Source organism: Ranitomeya imitator, chromosome 3, assembly GCF_032444005.1.
Source record: "Ranitomeya imitator isolate aRanImi1 chromosome 3, aRanImi1.pri, whole genome shotgun sequence".
In the NCBI taxonomy this organism is placed as follows: domain Eukaryota; kingdom Metazoa; phylum Chordata; class Amphibia; order Anura; family Dendrobatidae; genus Ranitomeya; species Ranitomeya imitator.
The window spans coordinates 767,892,371-767,905,808 of record NC_091284.1 but is presented as its reverse complement, the minus strand read 5'-3'; positions in this window follow the sequence as shown (position 1 = coordinate 767,905,808).

Below are 13,438 nucleotides of genomic sequence, written 5' to 3'. Positions count from 1 at the left end.
AAATCCGCAGGTAAAACGCAGTGCCCTTTACCCGCGGATTTTTCAAAAATGATGCTGAAAAATCTCACACGAATCCGCAACGTGGGCACATAGCCTTAGGGTTAGGGTTGGAATTAGGGTTGTGGTTAGGGGTGTGATTAGGGTTATGGCTACAGTTGGGATTAGGGTTAGGGGTGTGATGGGGTTAGTGTTGGAGGTAGAATTGAGGGGTTCCCACTGTTTAGGCACATCAGGGGTCTCCAAACGCAACATGGCGCCACCATTGATTCCAGCCAATCTTGTATTCATAAAGTCAAATGGTGCTCCCTCACTTCCGAGCCCCGACGTGTGCCCAAACAGTGGTTTACCCCCACATATGGGGTACCAGCATACTCAGGACAAACTGCGCAACAATTACTGGGGTCCAATTTCTCCTGTTACCCTTGTGAAAATAAAAAAATGCTTGCTAAAACATCATTTTTGAGGAAAGAAAAATTATTTTTTATTTTCACGGCTCTGTGTTCAAAGTGCTCACCACATATCTAGATAAGTTCCTTGCGGGGTCTAGTTTCTAAAATGGGGTCACTTGTGGGGGGTTTCTACTGTTTAGGCACACCAGGGGCTCTGCAAACGCAACGTGACGTCCGCAGACCATTCCATCAAAGTCTGCATTTCAAAAGTCACTACTTCCCTTCTGAGCCCTGACGTGTGCCCAAACAGTGGTTTACCCCCACACATGGGGTATCAGCGTACTCAGGAGAAACTGGACAACAAATTTTGTGGTCCAATTTCTCCTGTAACCCTTGTGAAAATAAAAAATTCTGGGCTAAATAATTATTTTTGAGGAAAGAAAACGTATTTATTATTTTCACGGCTCTGTGTTATAAACTTCTGTAAAGCACTTGGGGGTTGAAAGTGCTCACCACATATCTAGATAAGTTCCTTTGGGGGTCTAGTTTCCAAAATGGGGTCACTTGTGGGGGGTTTCTACTGTTTAGGCACACCAGGGGCTCTGCAAACGCAACGTGACGTCCGCAGACCATTCCATCAAAGTCTGCATTTCAAAAGTCACTACTTCCCTTCTGAGCCCCGACGTGTGCCCAAACAGTGGTTTACCCCCACACATGGGGTATCAGCGTACTCAGGACAAACTGGACAACAACTTTTGTGGTCCAATTTCTCCTGTAACCCTTGGGAAAATAAAAAATTCTGGGCTAAATAATTATTTTTGAGGAAAGAAAACGTATTTATTATTTTCACTGCTCTGTGTTATGAACTTCTGTGAAGCACTTGGGGGTTCAAAGTGCTCACCTCACATCTAGATAAGTTCCTTTCGGGGTCTAGTTTCCAAAATGGGGTCACTTGTGGGGGGTTTCTACTGTTTAGCCACATCAGGGGCTCTGCAAACGCAACGTGACGCCCGCAGAGCATTCCATCAAAGTCTGCATTTCAAAACGTCACTACTTCACTTCCGAGCCCCAGCATGTGCCTAAACAGTGGTTTACCCCCACATATGGGGTATCAGCGTACTCAGGAGAAACTGGAAAACAACTTTTGGGGTCAAATTTCTCCTGTTACCCTTGGGAAAATAAAAAATAGCGGGCTAAAAAATCATTTTTGAGAAAAGAATTTTTTTTTTTAATTTTCATGGCTCTGCGTTATAAACTTCTGTGAAGCACTTGAGGGTTCAAAGTGCTCACCACACATCTAGATTAGTTCCTTTGGGGGTCTAGTTTCCAAAATGGGGTCATTTGTGGGGGATCTCCAATGTTTAGGCACACAGGGGCTCTCCAAACGCGACATGGTGTCCGCTAATGATTGGAGCTAATTTTCCATTTAAAAAGCCAAATGGCGTGCCTTCCCTTCTGAGCCCTGCCGTGCGCCCAAACAGTGGTTTACCCCCACATATGGGGTATCTGCGTACTCAGGACAAACTGGACAACAACATTTGTGGTCCATTTTCTCCTATTACCATTGGCAAAATAGGAAATTCCAGGCTAAAAAATCATTTTTGAGAAAAGAAAAATTATTTTTTATTTTCATGGCTCTGCATTATAAACTTCTGTGAAGCACCTGGGGGTTTAAAGTGCGCAGTATGCATCTAAATATGTTCCTTGGGGGGTCTAGTTTCCAAAATGGGGTCACTTGTGGGGGAGCTCCAATGCATAGGCACACAGGGGCTCTCCAAACGCGACATGGTGTCCGCTAACAATTGGAGCTAATTTTCCATTCAAAAAGTCAAAAGGTGCGCCTTCCCTTCCGAGCCCTGCCGTGTGCCTAAACAGTGGTTTACCCCCACATATGAGGTATCGGCGTACTCGGGAGAAATTGCTCAACAAATTTTAGGATCCATTTTATCCTATTGCCCATGTGAAAATGAAAAAATTGAGGCGAAAATAAATTTTTTGTGAAAAAAAAGTACTTTTTCATTTTTACGGATCAATTTGTGAAGCACCTGAGGGTTTAAAGTGCTCACTAGGCATCTAGATAAGTTCCTTGGGGGGTCCAGTTTCCAAAATGGGGTCACTTGTGGGGGAGCTCCAATGTTTAGGCACACAGGGTCTCTCCAAATACGACATGGTGTCCGCTAACGATGGAGATAATTTTTCATTCAAAAAGTCAAATGGCGCTCCTTCCCTTCCGAGCCTTACCATGTGCCCAAACAGTGGTTTACCTCCACATGTGAGGTATCAATGTACTCAGGAGAAATTGCCCAACAAATTTTTTTTTGTGAAAAAAAAGTACTTTTTCATTTTTACGGATCAATTTGTGAAGCACCTGGGGGTTTAAAGGGGTCACTATGCATGTAGATAAGTTCCTTGGGGCGTCTAGTTTCCAAAATAGGGTCACTTGTGGGGGAGCTCCAATTTTTAGGCACACGGGGGCTCTCCAAACGTGACATGGTATCCGCTAAAGAGTGCAGCCAATTTTTCATTCAAAAAGTCAAATGGCGCTCCTTCCCTTCCAAGCCCTGCCGTGCGCCCAAACAGTGGTTTACCCCCACATATGAGTTATCAGCGTACTCAGGACAAATTGGACAACAACTTTCGTGGTTCAGTTTCTCCTTTTACCATTGGGAAAATAAAAAAATTGTTGCTGAAAAATCATTTTTGTGACTAAAAAGTTAAATGTTCATTTTTTCCTTCCATGTTGCTTCTGCTGCTGTGAAGCACCTGAAGGGTTAATAAACTTCTTGAATGTGGTTTTGTGCACCTTGAGGGGTGCAGTTTTTAGAATGGTGTCACTTTTGGGTATTTTCAGCCATATAGACCCCTCAAACTGACTTCAAATGTGAGGTGGTCCCTAAAAAAAATGGTTTTGTAAATTTCGTTGTAAAAATGAGAAATCGCTGGTGAAATTTTAACCCTTATAACTTCCTAGCAAAAAAAAATTTTGTTTCCAAAATTGTGCTGATGTAAAGTAGACGTGTGGGAAATGTTATTTATTAACTATTTTGTGTCACATAACTCTCTGGTTTAACAGAATAAAAATTCAAAATGTGAAAATTGCGAAATTTTCAAAATTTTCGCCAAATTTCCGTTTTTATCACAAATAAACACAGAATTTATTGACCTAAATTTACCACTAACATGAAGCCCAATATGTCACGAAAAAACAATCTCAGAACCGCTAGGATCCATTGAAGCGTTCCTGAGTTATTACCTCATAAAGGGACACTGGTCAGAATTGCAAAAAACGGCAAGGTCTTTAAGGTCAAAATAGGCTGGGTCATGAAGGGGTTAAGTGACGCTGCAGCGATACCGACAACAATCCCGATCGCTGCAGCGTCGCTGTTTGGTCGCTGGAGAGCTGTCACACAGACAGCTCTCCAGCGACCAACGATCCCGAAGTCCCCGGGTAACCAGGGTAAACATCGGGTTACTAAGCGCAGGGCCGCGCTTAGTAACCCGATGTTTACCCTGGTTACCAGCGTAAAAGTAAAAAAAAACAAACACTACATACTTACCTACCGCTGTCTGTCCCCGGCGCTGTGCTCTGCACTCCTCCTGTACTGGCTGTGAGCACAGCGGCCGGAAAGCAGAGCAGTGACGTCACCGCTCTGCTTTCCGGCTGACCGGCGCTCACAGCCAGTACAGGAGGAGTGCAGAGAAGCACAGCGCCGGGGACAGACAGCTGAAGGTAAGTATGTAGTGTTATTTTTTACTTTTACGCTGGTAACCAGGGTAAACATCGGGTTACTAAGCACGGCCCTGCGCTTAGTTACCCGATGTTTACCCTGGTTACCAGTGAAGACATCGCTGGATCGGTGTCACACACGCCGATCCAGCGATGTCCACGGGAGATCCAGCGACGAAATAAAGTTCTGGACTTTGTTCAGCGACCAACGATCTCCCAGCAGGGGCCTGATCGTTGGTCACTGTCACACAGAACGATTTCCTTAACGATATCGTTGCTACGTCACAAAAAGCAACGATATCGTTAATGATATCGTTATGTGTGAAGGTAGCTTAACTCTGCTGCCTCATTATATTGAATGGATCTCTCGGAGGTATCATCAGAATTGTGTCTTTCAGACATTTACAGGGAAAACCCAATGTAAGTGGTCAGCAAAGAAAACAGGATAAATGTGATCCGAAATGTTATATAAAATGTTACCAGTAAAAGCTTCAATCCAATCCACAAAAAAGCCAGTCCCCACTCACGTCCATCATCTGTCAATGGAAATATTGGGGGCTTCAATGTTAATGGTAGTACAAAGGATCTGGAAAAGCGCTATAGCTCCTCATCCCCAAAAGAAATCCAGAAAATTCTGTGCTCCCAAATCCAAATACTTCTCTTCGTTCTGAGCCCCGCAGTGTGCCTAAACCACATTTAGGGTTCACATATTTGGTATTTCTGTAGCAATGAGAGCCTGTCTAATTTATGGGTATATGTCTCCAGAAGCATGAGCTAGGAATAACGTACAGGGCACTACAATGTACTGGGCACTAGAGTTGAGCGACCTTGACCTTTTTAGAGTCGAGCCGGGTTTTGCGAAACCCGACTATGTCCAAAGTCGGGTCGAGTGAAATCGGCCGATTATGACGTAAAGTCGGGATCGACCGAAACACGAAACCCAATGCAAGTCAATGGGGCAGCATAGTCGGCAGTGAGTGGGGGCCAGGAAAACACCTAGAGTGCCCATTTTAATGTCAAAACCATCCATTCTTCTTAATGAAGCTTGTCAAGCGTAATTTACCTTATAATAATTGGAAGGCATTTGAAATTGGGGGTCATTTGGCTAAAGTTGTGGGGGGTAGGGCTGGTTCAAGTAATTAGTGGGCCCAGGAAATCTGGACCACGTCACGGCAGTGGAGCAGGGAGAGGTAAGTATTTCAACTTTGCAAGTGCTGTGAACCTGAGCAAGCAGGGGGGGCCCACTCGTTGGCATTGGCACTGGCACAGGGCCCCTCAAAGTACAGCGGTGTGTTTGCACGGCGGGGGCGCCTCCCACCGGCAGCAACACTTTTGCGTACTATGAGAGGCCCTGTGCCAGTGACGTCGCCAACTAGTATTCCTCCCCCCACCTGATGAAGGAACCTGCACTTTCATCTGCACCTTCCTCTTTGTCCCCGTGTAAGGTGGTATGGTATGCGGGAAGAGCAACCTGACTTTCAGCAGGGTCACAATGTTGTTGTGTAGCGTGCACGGGGAATGTTGCGTTATGGGTCAATGTACCAGCAGACTCATCTATCACTGGCTGGGCAATGGGCACGATGAAGTGGAAACACAGATATAGGCCCAAAGAAGAAAGTGGGCTAAATGCAGTTCAAAATTGGTAACACAGGAATAACCAGGGGGCATTGCAGTGGAGGACAACTGGAATGAGAGGCTGACACAGAGAGTAGGGCCAAATCAGTAAGTAGTCGAAATGCAGTTCAAAATTGGCAACCGTAGTAAACAGGCGGCACAGCTTTGTTCAGTGGAGGAGAACAGCAAGGAGTGGCAGACACCGATAGTAGGCCCCAACCCAACTAGTAGGCCAAATGCAGTCTAACATTAACAACTACTTAACGAGAGGCTGAAAATGGTATTTCAGGACAGGAAACCAGGAGAACAGCAAGGAGTGGCAGACACCGATAGTAGGCCCCAAACCAACTAGTACGCCAAATGCAGTTGTTCCATTTAACCACAATTTAATGAGAGCCTGAAGATAGAAGCTCAGGAAAGGCAACCTGGGGAACACCTTGGAGTGTAACACACCATCTCTCTCCACCCCATACCCATTTTGTAGGCCTAATGCTGTGTACTTTTCTACAACTACTAAACGAGAGTCGGAAGACCGAAGCAATGGCAAGGAAACCTGGGGAACACCTTGGAGTGTAACACACCATCTCTCTCCACCCCATACCCAATTTGTAGGCCTAATGCAGCCTACTTTCCGACACCTACTAAACGAGAGCATGAAGATCGAAGCTCAGGAAAGGCAACCTGGGGAACACCTTGGAGTGTAACACACCATCTCTCTCCACCCCATACCCATTTTTTAGGCCTAATGCAGTGTACTTTTCTACAACTACTAAACGAGAGTCGGAAGACCGAAGCAATGGCAAGGAAACCTGGGGAACACCTTGGAGTGTAACACACCATCTCTCTCCACCCCATTCCCCATTTTTTAGGCCTAATGCAGCATACTTTCCGACACCTACTAAACGAGAGCATGAAGATCGAAGCTCAGGAAAGGCAACCTGGGGAACACCTTGGAGTGTAACACACCATCTCTCTCCACCCCATACCCATTTTGTAGGCCTAATGCTGTGTACTTTTCTACAACTACTAAACGAGAGTCGGAAGACCGAAGCAATGGCAAGGAAACCTGGGGAACACCTTGGAGTGTAACACACCATCTCTCTCCACCCCATACCCAATTTGTAGGCCTAATGCAGCCTACTTTCCGACACCTACTAAACGAGAGCATGAAGATCGAAGCTCAGGAAAGGCAACCTGGGGAACACCTTGGAGTGTAACACACCATCTCTCTCCACCCCATACCCATTTTGTAGGCCTAATGCTGTGTACTTTTCTACAACTACTAAACGAGAGTCGGAAGACCGAAGCAATGGCAAGGAAACCTGGGGAACACCTTGGAGTGTAACACACCATCTCTCTCCACCCCATACCCAATTTGTAGGCCTAATGCAGCCTACTTTCCGACACCTACTAAACGAGAGCATGAAGATCGAAGCTCAGGAAAGGCAACCTGGTGAAAACCTTGGAGTGTAACACAACCTGTCTCTACACCCCATACCAAATTTGTAGGCCTAATGCAGCGTAGTTTCCACCAACTACTAAACGAGAGCCGGAAGATCGAAGCTCATGAAAGGCAACCCGGGGAACACCTTGGAGTGTAACACAACCTCTCTCTACACCACGAAAGGGCTGATTCTTAGGAAGGGATGCTGTTGTAAATAAGCATTGCGCGTCCGAGGGTGATTATATTCTTATTCGGTATCTACTCACCCTCGGACGCGCCATGCTTCTTGATTTGTAATTAATGTTTATTTGCAATGTGCTTTTGACTTACTCAATTATTTTTTTAATTATTGATTTTATTAAATTAATAGTTTAACATCTTATTGGAAATAATTTAAAGGAGACGCGACAGGACAACACTCGGTGGATGCCATATCTGTGTTAACAACTCCAAAAAACTTTCAGTTAACTTCTTGCAGGAGAAAGAAATTGTAGCTGTTGGACCTTTGTAGTACAGTTCCAGATATTTGTTGTGTGTTTGTTTTGATTGTTAAAATGTCTGCATTTGAGATCTCAACACGATCTTATTTTTTATAATCAAATTAATTTTTTAAATATTTTATTAGGTTGGTTCAAGGGGTACACGGGCCGCAGTACACAGGTCAGTGGAGGCCTAGTGGATGGAGGGACCGCAGATGCGCCACTGTTTCACCCATACACAATTAGTAGGCCTAATGCAGCGTAGTTTCCAACAGCTACTAAACGAGAGCCGGAAGATCGAAGCTCAGGAAAGGCAACCTGGGGAACACCTTGGAGTGTAACACAACCTCTCTCTACACCACGGAAGGGCTGATTCTTAGGAAGGAAGGCTGTTGTAAATAAGCATTGCGCGTCCGAGGGTGATTATATTCTTATTCGGTATCTACTCACCCTCGGACGCGCCATGCTTCTTGATTTGTAATTAATGTTTATTTGCAATGTGCTTTTGACTTACTCAATTATTTTTTTAATTATTGATTTTATTAAATTAATAGTTTAACATCTTATTGGAAATAATTTAAAGGAGACGCGACAGGACAACACTCGGTGGATGCCATATCTGTGTTAACAACTCCAAAAAACTTTCAGTTAACTTCTTGCAGGAGAAAGAAATTGTAGCTGTTGGACCTTTGTAGTACAGTTCCAGATATTTGTTGTGTGTTTGTTTTGATTGTTAAAATGTCTGCATTTGAGATCTCAACACGATCTTATTTTTTATAATCAAATTAATTTTTTTTATATTTAATGATGTTGGTTCAAGGGGTACACGGGCAGCAATAGACAGGTCAGTGGAGGCCTAGTGGAAGGAGTGACGGCAGACAGGCATCAAAGGCCTAACATTGGGCTGGCTGTAGGCAAGTTAAAATTGGTTCCAAGGGAACACGGCCATCAGTGGCCTGGTCAGTGTAGTTGTAGTTGAAAGAACGGGACGCAGACAGGCTTCGAAGGCCTAACATAACAAACTTGGGCTGGCTGTAGGCACTTTTAAATTGGTTCCAGGGGTACACGGGCAGCAGTGGTCTGGTCTGTGGAAGTCTAGTGGAAGGAGTGACCGCAGACAGGCTTCGAAGGCCTAACATAACAAACTTGGGCTGGCTGTAGGCACTTTTAAATTGGTTCCAGGGGTACACGGGCAGCAGTGGTCTGGTCAGTGGAAGTCTAGTGGAAGGAGTGACCGCAGACAGGCTTCCAAGGCCTAACATAACAAACTTGGGCTGGCTGTAGGCACTTTTAAATTGGTTCCAGGGGTACACGGGCAGCAGTGGTCTGGTCAGTGGAAGTCTAGTGGAAGGAGTGACCGCAGACAGGCTTCCAAGGCCTAACATAACAAAGTTGGGCTGGCTGTAGGCACTTTTAAATTGGTTCCAGGGGTACACGGGCAGCAGTGGTCTGGTCTGTGGAAGTCTAGTGGAAGGAGTGACCGCAGACAGGCTTCGAAGGCCTAACATAACAAACTTGGGCTGGCTGTAGGCACTTTTAAATTGGTTCCAGGGGTACACGGGCAGCAGTGGTCTGGTCAGTGGAAGTCTAGTGGAAGGAGTGACCGCAGACAGGCTTCCAAGGCCTAACATAACAAACTTGGGCTGGCTGTAGGCACTTTTAAATTGGTTCCAGGGGTACACGGGCAGCAGTGGTCTGGTCTGTGGAAGTCTAGTGGAAGGAGTGACCGCAGACAGGCTTCGAAGGCCTAACATAATAACATAGGGCTGGCTGTAGGCAAGTTAAAATTGGTTCCAAGGGAACACGGCCATCAGTGGCCTGGTCAGTGTAGTTGTAGTTGAAAGAACGGGACGCAGACAGGCTTCGAAGGCCTAACATAACAAACTTGGGCTGGCTGTAGGCACTTTTAAATTGGTTCCAGGGGTACACGGGCAGCAGTGGTCTGGTCTGTGGAAGTCTAGTGGAAGGAGTGACCGCAGACAGGCTTCGAAGGCCTAACATAACAAACTTGGGCTGGCTGTAGGCACTTTTAAATTGGTTCCAGGGGTACACGGGCAGCAGTGGTCTGGTCAGTGGAAGTCTAGTGGAAGGAGTGACCGCAGACAGGCTTCCAAGGCCTAACATAACAAACTTGGGCTGGCTGTAGGCACTTTTAAATTGGTTCCAGGGGTACACGGGCAGCAGTGGTCTGGTCAGTGGAAGTCTAGTGGAAGGAGTGACCGCAGACAGGCTTCCAAGGCCTAACATAACAAACTTGGGCTGGCTGTAGGCACTTTTAAATTGGTTCCAGGGGTACACGGGCAGCAGTGGTCTGGTCTGTGGAAGTCTAGTGGAAGGAGTGACCGCAGACAGGCTTTGAAGGCCTAACATAACAAACTTGGGCTGGCTGTAGGCACTTTTAAATTGGTTCCAGGGGTACACGGGCAGCAGTGGTCTGGTCAGTGGAAGTCTAGTGGAAGGAGTGACCGCAGACAGGCTTCGAAGGCCTAACATAACAAACTTGGGCTGGCTGTAGGCACTTTTAAATTGGTTCCAGGGGTACACGGGCAGCAGTGGTCTGGTCAGTGGAAGTCTAGTGGAAGGAGTGACCGCAGACAGGCTTTGAAGGCCTAACATAACAAACTTGGGCTGGCTGTAGGCACTTTTAAATTGGTTCCAGGGGTACACGGGCAGCAGTGGTCTGGTCAGTGGAAGTCTAGTGGAAGGAGTGACCGCAGACAGGCTTCCAAGGCCTAACATAACAAACTTGGGCTGGCTGTAGGCACTTTTAAATTGGTTGCAGGGGTACACGGGCAGCAGTGGTCTGGTCAGTGGAAGTCTAGTGGAAGGAGTGACCGCAGACAGGCTTCGAAGGCCTAACATAACAAAATTGGGCTGGCTGTAGGCACTTTAAATTGGTTCCAGGGGTACATGGGCAGCAGTGTATGGTCAGTGGAAGTCTAGTGGAAGGAGTGACGGCAGACAGTCTTCGAAGGCCTAACATAACAAAATTGGGCTGACTGTAGGCACTTTTAAATTGGTTCCAGGGTAACACGGCCAGCAGTGGCCTGGTCAGTGTAGTAGTTGTAGAAAGAAGGGACCGCAGACAGGCTTCGAAGGCCTAACATAACAAAAATGTCAAAACAATGGTATTGTCAGTGCCAGGCATTGAAGGATGTCAGCGCCTAGACTACACATTGGTGAAGCTGTGAGAGATAATTTTGCTAGTGGTAGAGCACTGTTTGAGCTGGGGGGGGAACTGTCTTGTGGCCGGCGGTACAGGCACAGGGCCCCTCATATTACAACGGTGTGTCTGACGTTGGGTGCGCACCACCACCGCCAGAGACACTTTATTGTACTATGAGGGACCCAGTGGCAGTGCCGGCGACCAAAAGCGGCCACACCCACCTCTTCAGACAAACAGCACTCTCAAGGGTCCAAGCGCAAAGTGGCGATAGCACGGCCCCGTGTGGGGAGTTTGGCCATTTCGTGAGGTGGAAACATGTCGTATGCTGGACAATCAGGTGAAGAAAATTACGAGATTGGAAAAGTCATTCAGAATAGTCCACAGGCAAGACCTTTTCATAGGAAAGCTAGGTGTCAGCCGGGCAGGGTGGGGCAAAAGATTTTGAAATCCAGTTGTGGTTCATTTTAATGAAGGTTAGATCATCTACATTTTGGGTAGCCAGACGAGTCCTTTTTTCTGTTAGTATTGAACCTGCAGCACTGAATACTCTTTCTGATAGGACACTAGCTGCCGGGCAAGCAAGCTCCTGCAATGCATATTCTGCCAATTCTGGCCAGGTGTCTAATTTGGATGCCCAGTAATCAAATGGGAATGACGGTTGAGGGAGAACGTCGATAAGGGATGAAAAATAGTTTGTAACCATACTGGACAAATGTTGTCTCCTGTCACTTTGAATTGATGCTGCAGTACCTGTCCTGTCTGCGGTCATAGAAAAATCACTCCACAACCTGGTCAGAAAACCCCTCTGGCCAACGCCACTTCTGATTTCTGCCCCTCTAACACCTCTGGTCTGCTGGCCCCTGGAGCTCGTGTGAGAACGATCACGGGCGCTGTGTGCAGGGAATGCCAGAAGCAAACGGTCAACAAGAGTTGATTGTTTTGTTGCTAATATTAGTTCCAAGTTCTCATGTGGCATAATATTTTGCAATTTGCCTTTATAGCGAGGATCAAGGAGGCAGGCCAACCAGTAATCGTCATCGTTCATCATTTTTGTAATGCGTGTGTCCCTTTTGAGGATACGCAAGGCATAATCCGCCATGTGGGCCAAAGTTCCCGTTGTCAAATCTGCGGTTGTGCTTGGTTGAGGGGCAGTTGCAGGCAAATCTACGTCACTTGTGTCCCTCAAAAAACCAGAACCCGGCCTTGCCACGCCACCAATTTCCCGTGCCCCCGGGAAAGCTTCCTCATTAAAAATATACTCATCCCCATCATCCTCCTCATCCTCCACCTCCTCTTCGCCCGGTACCTCGTCATGTACACTGCCCTGACCAGACAATCGCTGACTGTCATCAAGGCTTTCCTCTTCCTCTGGTGCAGACGCCTGATCCTTTATGTGCGTCAAACTTTGCATCAGCAGACGCATTAGGGGGATGCTCATGCTTATTATGGCGTTGTCTGCACTAACCAGCCGTGTGCATTCCTCAAAACACTGAAGGACTTGACACATGTCTTGAATCTTCGACCACTGCACACCTGACAACTCCATGTCTGCCATCCTACTGCCTGCCCGTGTATGTGTATCCTCCCACAAAAACATAACAGCCCGCCTCTGTTCGCACAGTCTCTGAAGCATGTGCAGTGTTGAGTTCCACCTTGTTGCAACGTCTATGATTAGGCGATGCTGGGGAAGGTTCAAAGAACGCTGATAGGTCTGCATACGGCTGGAGTGTACAGGCGAACGGCGGATATGTGCGCAAAGTCCACGCACTTTGAGGAGCAGGTCGGATAACCCCGGATAACTTTTCAGGAAGCACTGCACCACCAGGTTTAAGGTGTGAGCCAGGCAAGGAATGTGTTTCAGTTGGGAAAGGGAGATGGCAGCCATGAAATTCCTTCCGTTATCACTCACTACCTTGCCTGCCTCAAGATCTACAGTGCCCAGCCACGACTGCGTTTCTTGCTGCAAGAACTCGGACAGAACTTCCGCGGTGTGTCTATTGTCGCCCAAACACTTCATAGCCAATACAGCCTGCTGACGTATGCCAGTAGCTGCCCCATAATGGGAGACCTGGTGTGCAACAGTGGCAGGTGCGGATGGAGTGTTTGTGCGACTGCGGTCTGTGGACGAGCTCTTGCTTCTGCAGGAGGATGAGGAGGAGGAGGAGGAGGAGGGGGTGCGAACGGCTACAGACAACTGTTTACTAGACCGTGGGCTAGGCAGAACTGTCCCAAACTTGCTGTCCCCTGTGGACCCTGAATCCACCACATTTACCCAGTGTGCCGTGATGGACACGTAACGTCCCTGGCCATGCCTACTGGTCCATGCATCTGTTGTCAGGTGCACCTTTGTGCTCACAGATTGCCTGAGTGCATGGACGATGCGCTCTTTAACATGCTGGTGGAGGGCTGGGATGGCTTTTCTGGAAAAAAAGTGTCGACTGGGTAGCTCGTAGCGTGGTACAGCGTAGTCCATCAGGTCTTTGAAAGCTTCGCTTTCAACTAACCGGTAGGGCATCATCTCTAACGAGATTAGTCTAGCTATGTGGGCGTTCAAACCCTGTGTACGCGGATGCGAGGCTAAGTATTTCCTTTTTCTAACCATAGTCTCATGTAGGGTGA